General features: G+C 37.2%; 2 protein-coding genes across 6 annotated transcripts in view; one reads left to right on the top strand and one right to left on the bottom strand.

Moving 5' to 3' along the window:
* Positions 1-12,354, top strand: part of ABCB5 (ATP binding cassette subfamily B member 5) — a 157,281-nt gene that overhangs the window by 4,493 nt on the left and 140,434 nt on the right. For all 5 annotated transcript variants that reach the window (XR_014301386.1, XM_082693823.1, XM_082693822.1 and 2 more), the window contains exons 2-3: positions 5,821-5,845; positions 11,706-11,790. The gene's annotated coding sequence lies outside the window, so the exon portion shown is untranslated. The remainder of the gene's footprint in view (positions 1-5,820; positions 5,846-11,705; positions 11,791-12,354) is intronic.
* Positions 1-12,354, bottom strand: part of LOC309844989 (uncharacterized protein) — a gene marked incomplete at its 5' end in the record, with an annotated part of 52,571 nt that overhangs the window by 39,710 nt on the left and 507 nt on the right. The window lies entirely within an intron of this gene.

Below are 12,354 nucleotides of genomic sequence, written 5' to 3'. Positions count from 1 at the left end.
CTTTACTGTTAAGACCATACTTAAACAGCGCTAACAAAAAATTATTGCCCTATTTGGTTCAATTTGGATAACTTATAAATATGTGACAAATACATAATTTTTAAAAATTATCCATTTATGTTTCTAAGGCCCACAGAATCAGACACATGTCAAACACTGGGTTCTAGATGCCAATTAAAGATGGTGATGATTAATGACAGAAAGATACAAATGCAAGTAAGACTGGCAATATTTATAATTTAATATCATTTTAAACTCCCTGCATCATGACTGAACCTAACAATTAAATCTAGATATTTGCATTCAATTGCCCTGAGATGAGAGCAAATATTTATTCTCCCCACCCCTAAATAAGCTCAATTTCTATTTTATTGAAATGAGATTACATTTCCCTTTTTATTTTCACTCCTAGGAAGATCAGTTACCTGAGACTGAATTCTTACTTTCTAGACCCAAAAATACATAAGAATGCTGATGTTAAAAAACTCACAGGTGTTCATTTTCAGTCACAGGGACTTAAGGTTTTGTTGGTCTCGGATTCCTACTCCAAATTCCTCTATAACTTCTCTAACATGTGGTCATTTAATCTCCACTTTAATATGTCTAATATCAGAAAGCTCACCATTTCACAAAGAAGTCCTTTTCCCTAGAATTAATTCAAACTTAAGAAATCCCTTTCTTATGATGTACTGAAATTTACTTTTTTTTCTAACTTTTCATTCATTCCTACTTCTATCCTCTAGGGCTACAAATGATTAAGAAAAAATTACCATTTCACACCATGGCCCTCTTTAAAATATTTGATTAAAATTACCTTGCCCTTCCTTGGGTTTCAATCCTAGCTCTACTACTTGCCAGCCATATGTATCATTCTGACTTTAAATAACTTTAAAAGCATTATCCTGTGAAAGTTACTATCTTTAAGCCTCAGAGTTTTCCCCTATAACTTGGAGATGAAAATAAATCTATCTCATAAGGTTTATTTTTTAAGGATTTCATGAGACAAACACTTATAGAAGTGCTTAACACATTGTCACTGCCCCCTTTGACTATAATAAAGATCTTTCTTCAAATATCTTCTCTCAGTATCTTCTATGAAAAGCCCTCTTTCTCTCAGTCTGTCACCATCTCTCCATTTTTGTTTTTATTTAAATTGTTCTTTCACAATGTCTTTTCCATCTGCTTGGCGAAGAGAAAACAGCAGTGATGCTGCTCTGGCCCCAAATAGTTCTACAACTTGTGATACCACAGTCAAGTCCCACTTACCCTTTGTTGTGGTCTACCTTCTCTACAGGCTGACTCAGCACAGTATTAAAGATCACGATGCTGATGGGCACCACCCATTCTTCTTTTGGAATTTCTATTCCAGGGTCCTCATCCCAGCCTTTATCCTCTCTCAGAGCTACAAAATGCAGATTGTCACAGATACTCTTTTCTCTCCAAGCTTCCCCTAACCTCCAACAGAAAATAGATAAATAAATGCATGTATTCTACGGTACCTAGGTGGCTCAGTTGGTTAAGCTTTTGACTCTTGACTTTAGCTCAGGCCATGATCTCAGGGTCCTCGGATCGAGCCCCATGTCTAGCTCCACAATCAGAGGAGAGTATGCTTGAGGATTCTCTCCCTCTCCCTGGGACCCTCTTCCTCCTCTTCCTCACTCTCTCAAATAAATAAATATTTTTCAAAATAAACAAATAAAAAATAAACACACACATTCCATGTTCTTTTTTGTCAGTGCCCTTGTCTGATTAGGTGTTGTATAGTTAAGCTGACAAAGCACTTTTGCTGTTGAGATAACAGGAACTAATGGATTAATTTTTTACCTTTCCAAGTAACAAAAAATGCTATATTTAAGACCAACTTTAGAACCCTGACATATGCTTGGAATAACTTTAAGTCTTTGAGAACACATGATTTTTCCTTGCAGGTATCTTAATAACATGCCAATAACCTTATTTCTCTCAGTTCTTTAAATTTGTCTTCTTTTTTTTTTTTTTTTTTTAATTTTAGGGAGAGAGAGACTATAGGAGGAGGGGCAGAGAAAGAGGGAGAGAGAGAGAATCTCAAGCAGACTCCCTGCTGAATACAGAACCCCATGCAGGGCTGGATCTCATGACCCTGAGATCAGGACCTGAACCCAAATCAAAAGTAAGACACTCAACTGACTAAGTCACCCCAAGAGACCCCTTTAAATTTGTCTTTAGTGGGGTATTATGTATGTATGTGTGTGTGTATGCAGGACATCACAGACTTTCATATCTGTTAATAAGAAGCAGTAACTTCCTTAGAATGGCAGTGATGGAAATCTCAGACTGGAGAATGTTGATATGATATGGGTTTCTCAATAAGAAATCCTGTGACATATCTTAAGTAAAGGTACTTATCCCTGAAAGCTCACAGTATCTGGTTTAGTCCAATTTAAATACAAGCCTATTCATGACCTCATGCTATGAACACATTGATATATAAAAAATATATTTCACAAATCCTGCTACTGTTCTTTGTGGGTGGGTGTTCACTATCAACAGATGATTATCTAAAGATTAATAAATTAACTTTAAAAGAGAGAAAAATAGAGGGATGGCAAATGCTGCAGGGTTAGTAGCAAGTTTCTCTTTCCTCAGTATTTTCCTAATGCTTTCTTAATGCTAGACCTCAAAATGGATTATCCAAACAACTAAAAAGATCCTTATAATCAAATAGATTTTTCAACCAACATCAACAAAAAATACAGCCTTCCTGTGTATTTTGTGTATTCCCCAAACAGGAAATTACTTAAATTCCTCTAAAAGTTAGGCTACTCTTTAAACAGCATTGATTTCCTCAACCATTTCCATTAGAAGTTATCCTTGCTAACTATGAGATCACTCTACAAAACAAATTTAAAGTAATATGTTCAAATCAATTTTTCTCATATTAGTGGCTGGCTTTTCTGAGAAACATCTTCTATTGGCTTGTTTTCTACTTTGAAAGATGTGGCACATTTCAGAAACTCTATCTTGTAGAAATTTAAATGGAAATAAGAAAATGAATCAGTGATTCAAAAGATTGTTTTAGCTATTAAACACCACACTTTGAGTCTTCTGTACCACTCATCATAAAGTGACCATTTTGAGTGGATCAAATTGATTCAGCAGTTGATAAAAACTAAGGCATCAATAAAATCCATCTTTTGTTTTCACTAACATCCAAAATTCTCATTTATAAAATAAGGAGGAACATGATGATAACTATACATAAAAATGATAGAACCACAGCTCTGGGTGGCTCAGTCAGTTAGGTGTCCACCTCTTGATTTCGGCTCAGGTCATGATCTCAGAGATGTGAGATCAAGCCCTGCATTAGTTTCCATGATGGGTATGGAGCCTGCTTAAGATTCTCCCTCTCTATCTGCCCCTTTCCCCACTGCTCTTTCCCCCTCACTTAAAAAAAAAAAAATTATAGAAACAACACAGATATGTCAAGAACAAAAGACATTAAAGAGCTCTTTTTTGTGGACATTGGTATCTGAGTAAGAGGAATGAGCCAATAAGAATATATAATAGGGCTCAACCAGTTAACCAGTTAACTGGGCTTACAATCTGATGTCAGATATGCTTCTTAAAATAATGTTAAAAGAAAACACTTAACAATCTCACATTCTTAAATACTTTCTTTTTAGATTAAACCACTTTTTAAATCAATATTCTACACATCTTAAATGTATCAGTGTTTTAAAGAATATAACAGAGTTTCCTATATATTATCTTACTCTGTAGAAAGCCTCTCTAAACCTGAAGATTCCCCTCCCTTTGGGACCCAAATCACAGGACTTTGCACAGTTACATGCTATCGTCAAGGTCAGTCCCAAGCTGCTAAGCCTTCATCTCTGAAAAGGGATCACACATTTTCCGTGACTTATTCTGAAGCTCATCTTTTTATTCCTGACAATGACCTTTCTAAAAGGTAAACATTTCTTAGCATTACTGATAAAAGAGATTCTTTGTACTTAAACTTGTAGCAGAACAGACACAAATGTGAGTCAGCTAACACACAAATGTGTGACAGCTAATATTGTCAGCTAACAATCTACATGTATCATGTGGATATATAGCTGCATTTCAGAAGATCACTAAAAATGTATGAAAAATTTGGTGGGTATGTTAATTTTTAGAAATAGAGCCCTTAGCTTTTCTCAGATTCTCAACAAGTTAAATGACTCCTAAATCCTAAGAATCAAGCTTTCTAAGGTAGATACATTTTGGAGAAGTTCCAAGTTAAATGCTTGGAATCAAATATAAATAATCGACAGATGTGTATACACATGTATATGTTTATCTATATATATAGATGTATAAAATCTGCCACTAATTTAGATGTTGCACAAATTGCAAGTGTGTTGGTACTTACTATATATATTTCTCAGCACTTACTATATATGACTCTTTAAATATGATAAATACATACACCTTTATGAAGTTGTTGAAAATGTTTTTTTGGGATTTGCAAGTAAACAAATAACTATGTTTCACACAGATGAAAGCTTATATAATAACTATCTCAATGAGAAAAACAATATTATAAGTTCAAATGGCTACATATGGAGATGTCTAGAAACTTTTTCTCTTATAATGTCATATGTAAAGAAAAGATGGACTCGGGGTGCCTGGATGGCTCAGTGGGTTAAGCCTCTGCCTTCAGTTCAGGTCATGATCTCAGGGTCCTGGGATCGAGTCCCACATCAGGCTCTCTGCTCAGTGGGGAGCCTGCTTCCTCCTATCTCTCTCTGCCTGCCTCTTTGCCTACTTGTGATCTCTGTCTGTCAAATAAATAAATAAAACCATAAAATCTTTAAAAAAAAAAAAAAAAGAAAGAAAGAAAGAAAAGATGGACTCATTTGCTCTATAATGGATTTGATATTGTCCTTAAGCTGTACACCACCAGTTACCAGAAAAAAAGACATGAATCTTTCCAAGTAAAAGTATTAAATTCCTTCTGGCTTAAAAGAATAGTTATATAAGTTATACATGCACATGCACACACACGCATGTGCACACACACAGACATAGGATTCATGAGGATTCTCTCATACCTTCATTCCCTCTGAATCCCTTATATGCCAGTGTAAGCCATGAAGAAGTAGGAGTTTTTAACTCAAGTTCATATATTTAGAAATCTTTTCTGCTAATGCAGCATTTTGGTTCTGAATCAGAATATGTAACTCTGTGGTATGTGTGTAGAGTATCCTAGAGGCCCTCCTTGGGAATGCAGACTACCAGCCCAGACATCTTCCCGAATTTCATGATATTCATCTGAATGTTACTATGAGACCCTTCATCCCCATGCCACTGCCACAGACTGCCCTTTGCTCCATTTCAAATCATTCCTTGGGGAAAAAAACACACACACACACCTTACATTATCTAAACTAAATTATAAAAAGGAAAATCACAGAATCCAAACACAGCCCAACTATGTGGCTTTAAATAAGTCAGACTCATAATCTCAATGAAAAAGTAACATTAGAACTTTAGGTCTTCTGCTTGCAAGTTCATCATTTTTTCTATGGTGCTTCTTGTCTTCTTAATTATTTCCTTGATACTTCATGAATCAGAATACAGTTCATATTTTAAAAACACTGGAGTTGAATGTTAGTCACAGAGTACTTTCCAGGTAATAGTCATATACATGATAAATAATCCATACCATAGTCAAAGTGATACTTTTTTAAATATCTTAATTCACATAGCAAACATTTCAACAGTATTTTGTATATACCAGGAACTATTCAAAGCTTGTTACAAATATTAATTATTTTGATCTTTAATCTCACATTGCAGGTACCATGGTCATCCCATTTTACAGGTAAGAAACCAGAGACACAGAGAAAAAAATAATTTGCCCCAAATGACCCAGGTAACAGGTCAGGGAGTCAAGACTTCACTGAGGTAATCTAGCTCTACGATTCATGAGCTCAGACAGTGTCATTCCCCTGCTTGAAAACATCCATTATCTTCGCATCTCACACAGTAAAAGTCTAAGTTCCCACAATGCCTTACTATGCCCCACATAACACTGATCTACCTAGGATAAACCAAGCAGTCTCCCACCTCAGGGTCTTTGAGCTATTCCTCCACTAGAGAACTCTGCTACCATACACACCTTTAGCTTGTTCTCTTGCCTTTCCTATTTCATACACAGATATTTCCATCTTCCCTAGTCTTTATTTTTCTCCAGAGTGCTTATTGTTGCCTAAATATGTATTTATTTCTTTCATCTATTTCCCGCTACCACCATTTTAAATGCAAGCTCCAGGAAACAAAAGCTTTGATTTTTTTTTTTTTGTTTGTTTGCCTCTGTATCTCCAGTGCCTAGACAGTTACTGGCATGTAGTAGGCATTCAATCATCATCTGTTGGACAACTGAATAATGATTTATGAATGTGTAGAAGATTCATCCATTTGTGGAAAAAGGGAAGAAATGGTGATTCTACTTTGTCTAGCCTGCCTTTAAGTCCCATGCTATGTGACCTGAAATTTTTACCCTGCTGATGCATTTTCTTCAAAGGACCCAGACTACAAAGTGATTCAAAGTACATGGAAAATTATACTTGTAATACAATAGACCAATCCTGGACACAGAATAATCCTAAACTATTTGTAGAGAATTACTCAGCTTTCTTACAAGTTAACTAAAATTTAATGTAACTTCTTAAATTATTTACAATAAACAGTACTAGTAAAAATAACATAAATATTCTATTCTCAGTGAAATTTTTATAGACTAAAAACTGAGAAGGGCGCCTGGGTGGCTCAGTGGGTTAAGCCTCTGCCTTCAGCTCAGGTCATGATCCCAGGGTCCTGGGATCTAGCCCCGCATCAGGTTCTCTGCTCAGCAGGGAGCCTGCCTCCCCCTCTCTCTCTGCCTGCCTCTCTGCCTACTTGTGATCTCTCTCAAATAAATAAATAAAACCTTTAAAAAAATAACTGACAAAAACTTTTATCTTGTTGATAGAATTTACAGCCACAAAAACATAGCAAGCAAGAATTATATTTTGTACAAACAAAAAAGTCACATAAAATTGACAGCAGTTAAGCTTATACATTTTATTCACTTAAAAATATTCATATACCTTTTTCAAGTTTAGCACCATTCTAATACTTCTAATAAAAAAGTTATTTATTAACCCTCGAGAATTAATCACATAATTATAGTACATTATTATAAAATAAACTATGAGTTATATGCTAATATCATCCTTTTGCATAGAGGAAAGCAGTGAAGCATAAGAAAGTTAAGTAACTTATCCTAAGCAACACAGAAGGCAGTGACAAAGGCAAGTTTGGAACCTATCAATTTAGTCCCTATAGTCCCTTCCATGTACTGCTCCCTCTCTAATAAACCTTTATTACTAATAAAAAAGTTATAGAATATTTACCTTTTATTAGAATTTAGATCTGAAAATTTTGACCAGGCATATTGAGTTTGTTAAAAATAGTAGCCACAAAAGAAAACTCCCAATGACAAAAGCTAAAAACCAGTGCACTATGATATGAATAAAACAACTATAAATTAATAATTTGGGAATCTGTACAAAAAATAGTTCATTGTAGTGAAAATAATTTCTGAAAAATAAAACAAACGATGTCGTACAAAATAGTTATTAAAGAGTAAAGTAGGTTTTATGAAGTTTGCTCTTCTATACCAGCTGAGGTGGGTTAAGTAAAGCTGTGGTAACCAATGACAACTAATTACATTCATTTCAATGGTTTGAAGCTGGAAAGTTTATTTTTCATTCATGCTACACGTCTATCATATTCTGACAGAGGTTTCTGCACTGATTGTGTTCTCTTGGGACTTTCATCATCTAGAGTGCCATTGGTCAAGGTGACAAGCATCATCTCTCCTATTTCATTGGCCACAACAAGTTACATGCCATGCCCAGCCTCAAGCAGGTGCAGAAGTGCCAGTCCCTTGCGTGCCCAGAAACAAAGGAGAATCACTTGTTAGTAAGCAAGTTTTCAGTCAAGATTCAGCAGTATATGGCTTCCAGATAAATACAGAAAACAATACTTGATTTATAAGGAAGGTGGGGCAGTGGGAAATGGCTGTAGGATAGGCAACCAACATTTCTGTCACCATCAATGCTGGAAATAATAAGCATTTTGTGAGTTTGAGAACTCACAAAATGCCCAGCACTGTGCTTTTATTGTGCATTTATTTTTTAATCCCCAGAGCACACAAGATAAGTGGGTTTTTTTCCTGTCTATTTTACAAAAGAGGTTAACTGAAGAACAGAGAAGTAAGATACCTTTCTGAGCTTTTAGAGCTAGTAACTGTTGGAGTTAGGGACAAGAATTTAGACAATCTGATAAATATTCCCTCTTAAAACTGCTCCTCTATATTTCCCTTATTGTGCTTCTCTACAGAATAGCTCACAATTCAGAGTTCAGACCACTTTATGCCTGGATATTGCAGGTTTTGCAAACAGTATTCATCAGTGGATCTTGTGTGCAAAACAGAATTTGACCCTGGTGGTTTAGCTATAACTGGAAAAGACAACTTCCACAAAAATTTCTCATAAAGCCTGTTGCCAAGACTGTTGAGAATAGCATGTGCTTTTCCAGACTGTAGTGATAAGAAGGTCAATGTTGCTGACACCTGCAAATCTTGAAGAGGCAGCACATCTCCAGGAGAGGGATATTTTTGCTGGCCTCCACAAAAGCCTACATTGACTTCTTGGTGGGGGGAGCTGGCTGAGGGTACTGGCAAACCACACTGATGAGATTCATGCCGTTGGAAGGGCCATCAACAGGAAATGGTCAATAGAGTGCCCTAAACCCATTGAGTTTGCAGAGGGGTGCTGCTGAAATAGTCTAGACATCACCATGCTGTCGACTCACTTGAATTCTAAAGGTGGAACAATTGAAGGAAAAAGGAGTCTCTGCCTAAATGTTCTCAAATTACTCACCCACCCCTGGGAGTTTATATATCATACCAGGGTAAAAAATGTAACTATTACAGTGTCTGTTATCTGCTGAGCTACAAATCTCTTCAATAGGTGCTAATTGTCATGGGCTCATAGGCCCTGATGAAAATGACCTCCAGTCATTGTTCCCACCACAGATCACTCTCTCTCTCTCTCTCTCACACTCACACACACACACACACACACACACACAAATATATATATACTCCATATCTTTCTTGTCTTGCCACAGGTTCCTTCAAGTCCACTTGATCTCTTTTAACACTAGGTATGCCCATTGGATCCTTTCTTTCACCCATAGGGTACAAAGGACTCTGTGAAGAGGTCTTCAGCACTATTAGCTCAGGCTATTCATCTTGCCAAAGCTGGTCTACTAACCAGTCCCATGATAATTAAAGGCCTTCTTAATAGGATTCCAGTCTACCTTGGCTATAACCTGAAAGCCTGGTATAGGATGCACCAATTTCCTTCTGCTTGGGAGGTGAGACTGAGGGGATACAAAGCAGGATTTGAATCTCTGATCAATTCTTACATCATCATACATTTTGTCAATTTTGGCATAATCTTCATGCCTTATTACCTTCAGGAATTTGGATTCTGATATCCAAAGCCACACTTTTGAACTTTAAAGTAGCTTGTTTCAAGAACTTAGTTTTCAAGACTTTTGCTTCTGCTATGAGTTTCAAAATCCATTTATCAGTCCAACTAACATTCCCTTTCTAAGCTGTATACCTGCCCTCTCTCCGTGAGCAGTATACAAGAAAACTATATTGTGAGGAAAAGATAATAGAGAGCTCCTCAGTGAAACAGCAGAAAAGTGGGATCAAAAACTCTCACTAATGTATCTCAGAATATTACTTGCTAGACATGCTTTCTAGAATGCTGAGTGTTTTATCCTATTTTGAGGTTAGTCTAATAAGCATCATAGCTACACGTATGAAGCATTTACTCAGTGCCAGCACCTTAGATGACTTTATCTTCTAATCCCCACAAAACTCTATGAGTTGGAGCTTTTATCTCCTTTCATAGATAATAAAAGGGAGTCTTAGATAGATTTATCAACTTAGCCAAGTTCACACAGGTGGTAGATGGTGCAGCCAGGCACTATGTAAGATCCTGGATGTACAAAAACTAATGATACAAGGATGAATAATACAAAAATGAATGTACCATCTTTAGAAACATCAGACATCTCAATGGATCCTTAGAGCCCATGTGACCAGGACTGTTACTAAGGTTTACACATATAGAAGAGGTATTTGACCAAAGATTATGGAAGACTTACTAAAAAATTAACTCAAGGTTAGACGAGTTCAAGGAATGGGAGAGGAAGGAAAGGAAAGGGTATTTTAGTCACAAGAAACAGCTTCTACAAAACCTCAGAGGCAAGCTGAAATAGAATGATTTGCTCCCTGTTTAGGATTATTTCTCCAGTTATCAACTACTGTGTAACAAAACACCTGAAAACTTAGTGTCTTTAACAGTAGTTATTTTGCTATGAACTTGTATTTTGGATGGGGCTTTGTGGAAACACCTCATCTCTCTGCTCTGCCTGGCATCATCTGGAACAGCTCAAAGAATGGGCTAGTATCAACTGAAAAACTCACTCTTACATGAATTGAAAATGGCAATAGGCTGAGACCTTAGCTGGGTCCATGAGCTGATAAACCTATACCCCTGGCTTTTCCCTGTGGCTTGAGCTTTCTCACAACATGGTCACCGGGTTGCAAGGGTAAGCATACTGAGACACGGTAAAGAAGGTGGAAGCCATATCACAGTTTTTGACTGAGCCTCATAAATCATGCAGTGTCATTTCTACCACATTCTCTTTGTCAAGACAGCCACAAAATGCCATGCAATTTCAAAGACAGAAGCAAAGACCTCAGCCCTTAAGGTGGGTATAGTAAGGTTTTGAAAAAGCATATGGAATCTTTTTGGAAAAGATTCCAAAAGATTCCATATTCCAAAAAGCATATGGAAAAAGCATACAGAAATATGGCTGTAATCTTTCTTAAAATATACAATCCAACACAACTCTAAACATAAAAGAACAATATAAAATGCAGATAGTCATCTCCTGTAACAATGCTCGTTCCTGATCTAATCACACCATTAGCTGTATGAGGTCATCAATTTACTTGTTGCTTACCAGGAGGCAGTTACCAGCATAAAGTCAAGAAAATAATGTAAGTCATTCACAAGGCATCAGCATGGCTTACCCACACAATAGATTGGGCACAGGGAAATCCCATCCTCAGTGTACATAATGCTTGTTGTGTTACCTTGGCCACATGGCAAAAAATATATTCACAAAATGTGTGCAAAAGACTTAGCTAAAAATTACGTCCAAAGGTTTGAATTTCATTCTTGCAACTGAAAGTTTTTATTTTCTAGGTTGCTACAGAAGCCTCTACTTCTGTAGGTCATAACCTGTAAGCCTTACAAAGAATCCATAACCTGTAAGCCTTACAAAGAATCCCTAACGGTTTTCCAGAAACATTTCAGGAAAGGTCTTCTTGTTTGTGAAAATATTCTCAGAATGGCTTGGATGCTTTTAGCTTCATCTCACTTACTGGATACAACAATCATAGCCCCATGCTATTTAATTAACAGTCAGATTTTAAGACGTTATTGGTTCCAGGTCCTATGGGGCCAGAGTGCAGGTAGCTCCACAATGAAATGTAAGCTGGAATAGGGCCCTATCTTATCTAGAAAAATTTAACTCTGCATTTTCAGCTTCTTAACCACCTCACCTCCCCCCTTCGATGGGATCATCAGAGACGCAGAGTGGAGAAGCAACGATTTCTACTGCCTCCCACCGGTGAGAATCAAATAATGGTGAACAAATGCAGACACGGACCCTACAACCATGGAATTTACATTTTGGGAGGAAGGGCAAAGGTTAATCAAATAGTCACTGAAAAAGGTATATAATTGAGAAGGGGAAAATCCTATGAAGGAAAAGCACCTGTGAAAGCATATTATAAAGCTGGCCCAGGAAGGCCTCCCCGCAGAAGTGACGGTTGAGCTGCCGCTGAAGAATGAGTGTGCATGAGCTCACTTGCAGTCAGGGGTGAGAGGGGCAAAGGGATGCAGGGAGAGCTCCTGACAGAACAAATGAGCAGGGCCCTCTCAGGATGCAGGAGGGTGAACTCAAGGAAGTGGAAGAAGGACAGAAGGCCCAGCACACAAGATGCTCGGAGGTGTGGGCTCAGGCGAGATTGGAAGCCCCTTCGTCCTGAGAGCAAGGAGAGGCCATTAACAAGTTTTAAGCCTCGATATTTTTAAGCTCATTCCATCCCAGATGACATAATTCTCAACTAGAGGAAACCAAGCGAGGGTAGTGCCGTTTTTGAGGTACCCGTGCATGTTTGCTGCCATGGCT

Source organism: Mustela nivalis (genome assembly GCF_964662115.1).
Source record: "Mustela nivalis genome assembly, chromosome: 12".
NCBI classification, from domain to species: Eukaryota; Metazoa; Chordata; class Mammalia; order Carnivora; family Mustelidae; genus Mustela; species Mustela nivalis.
The sequence above is the reverse complement of the archived record's forward strand: the minus strand, read 5'-3'. Positions and strand labels throughout refer to the sequence as shown.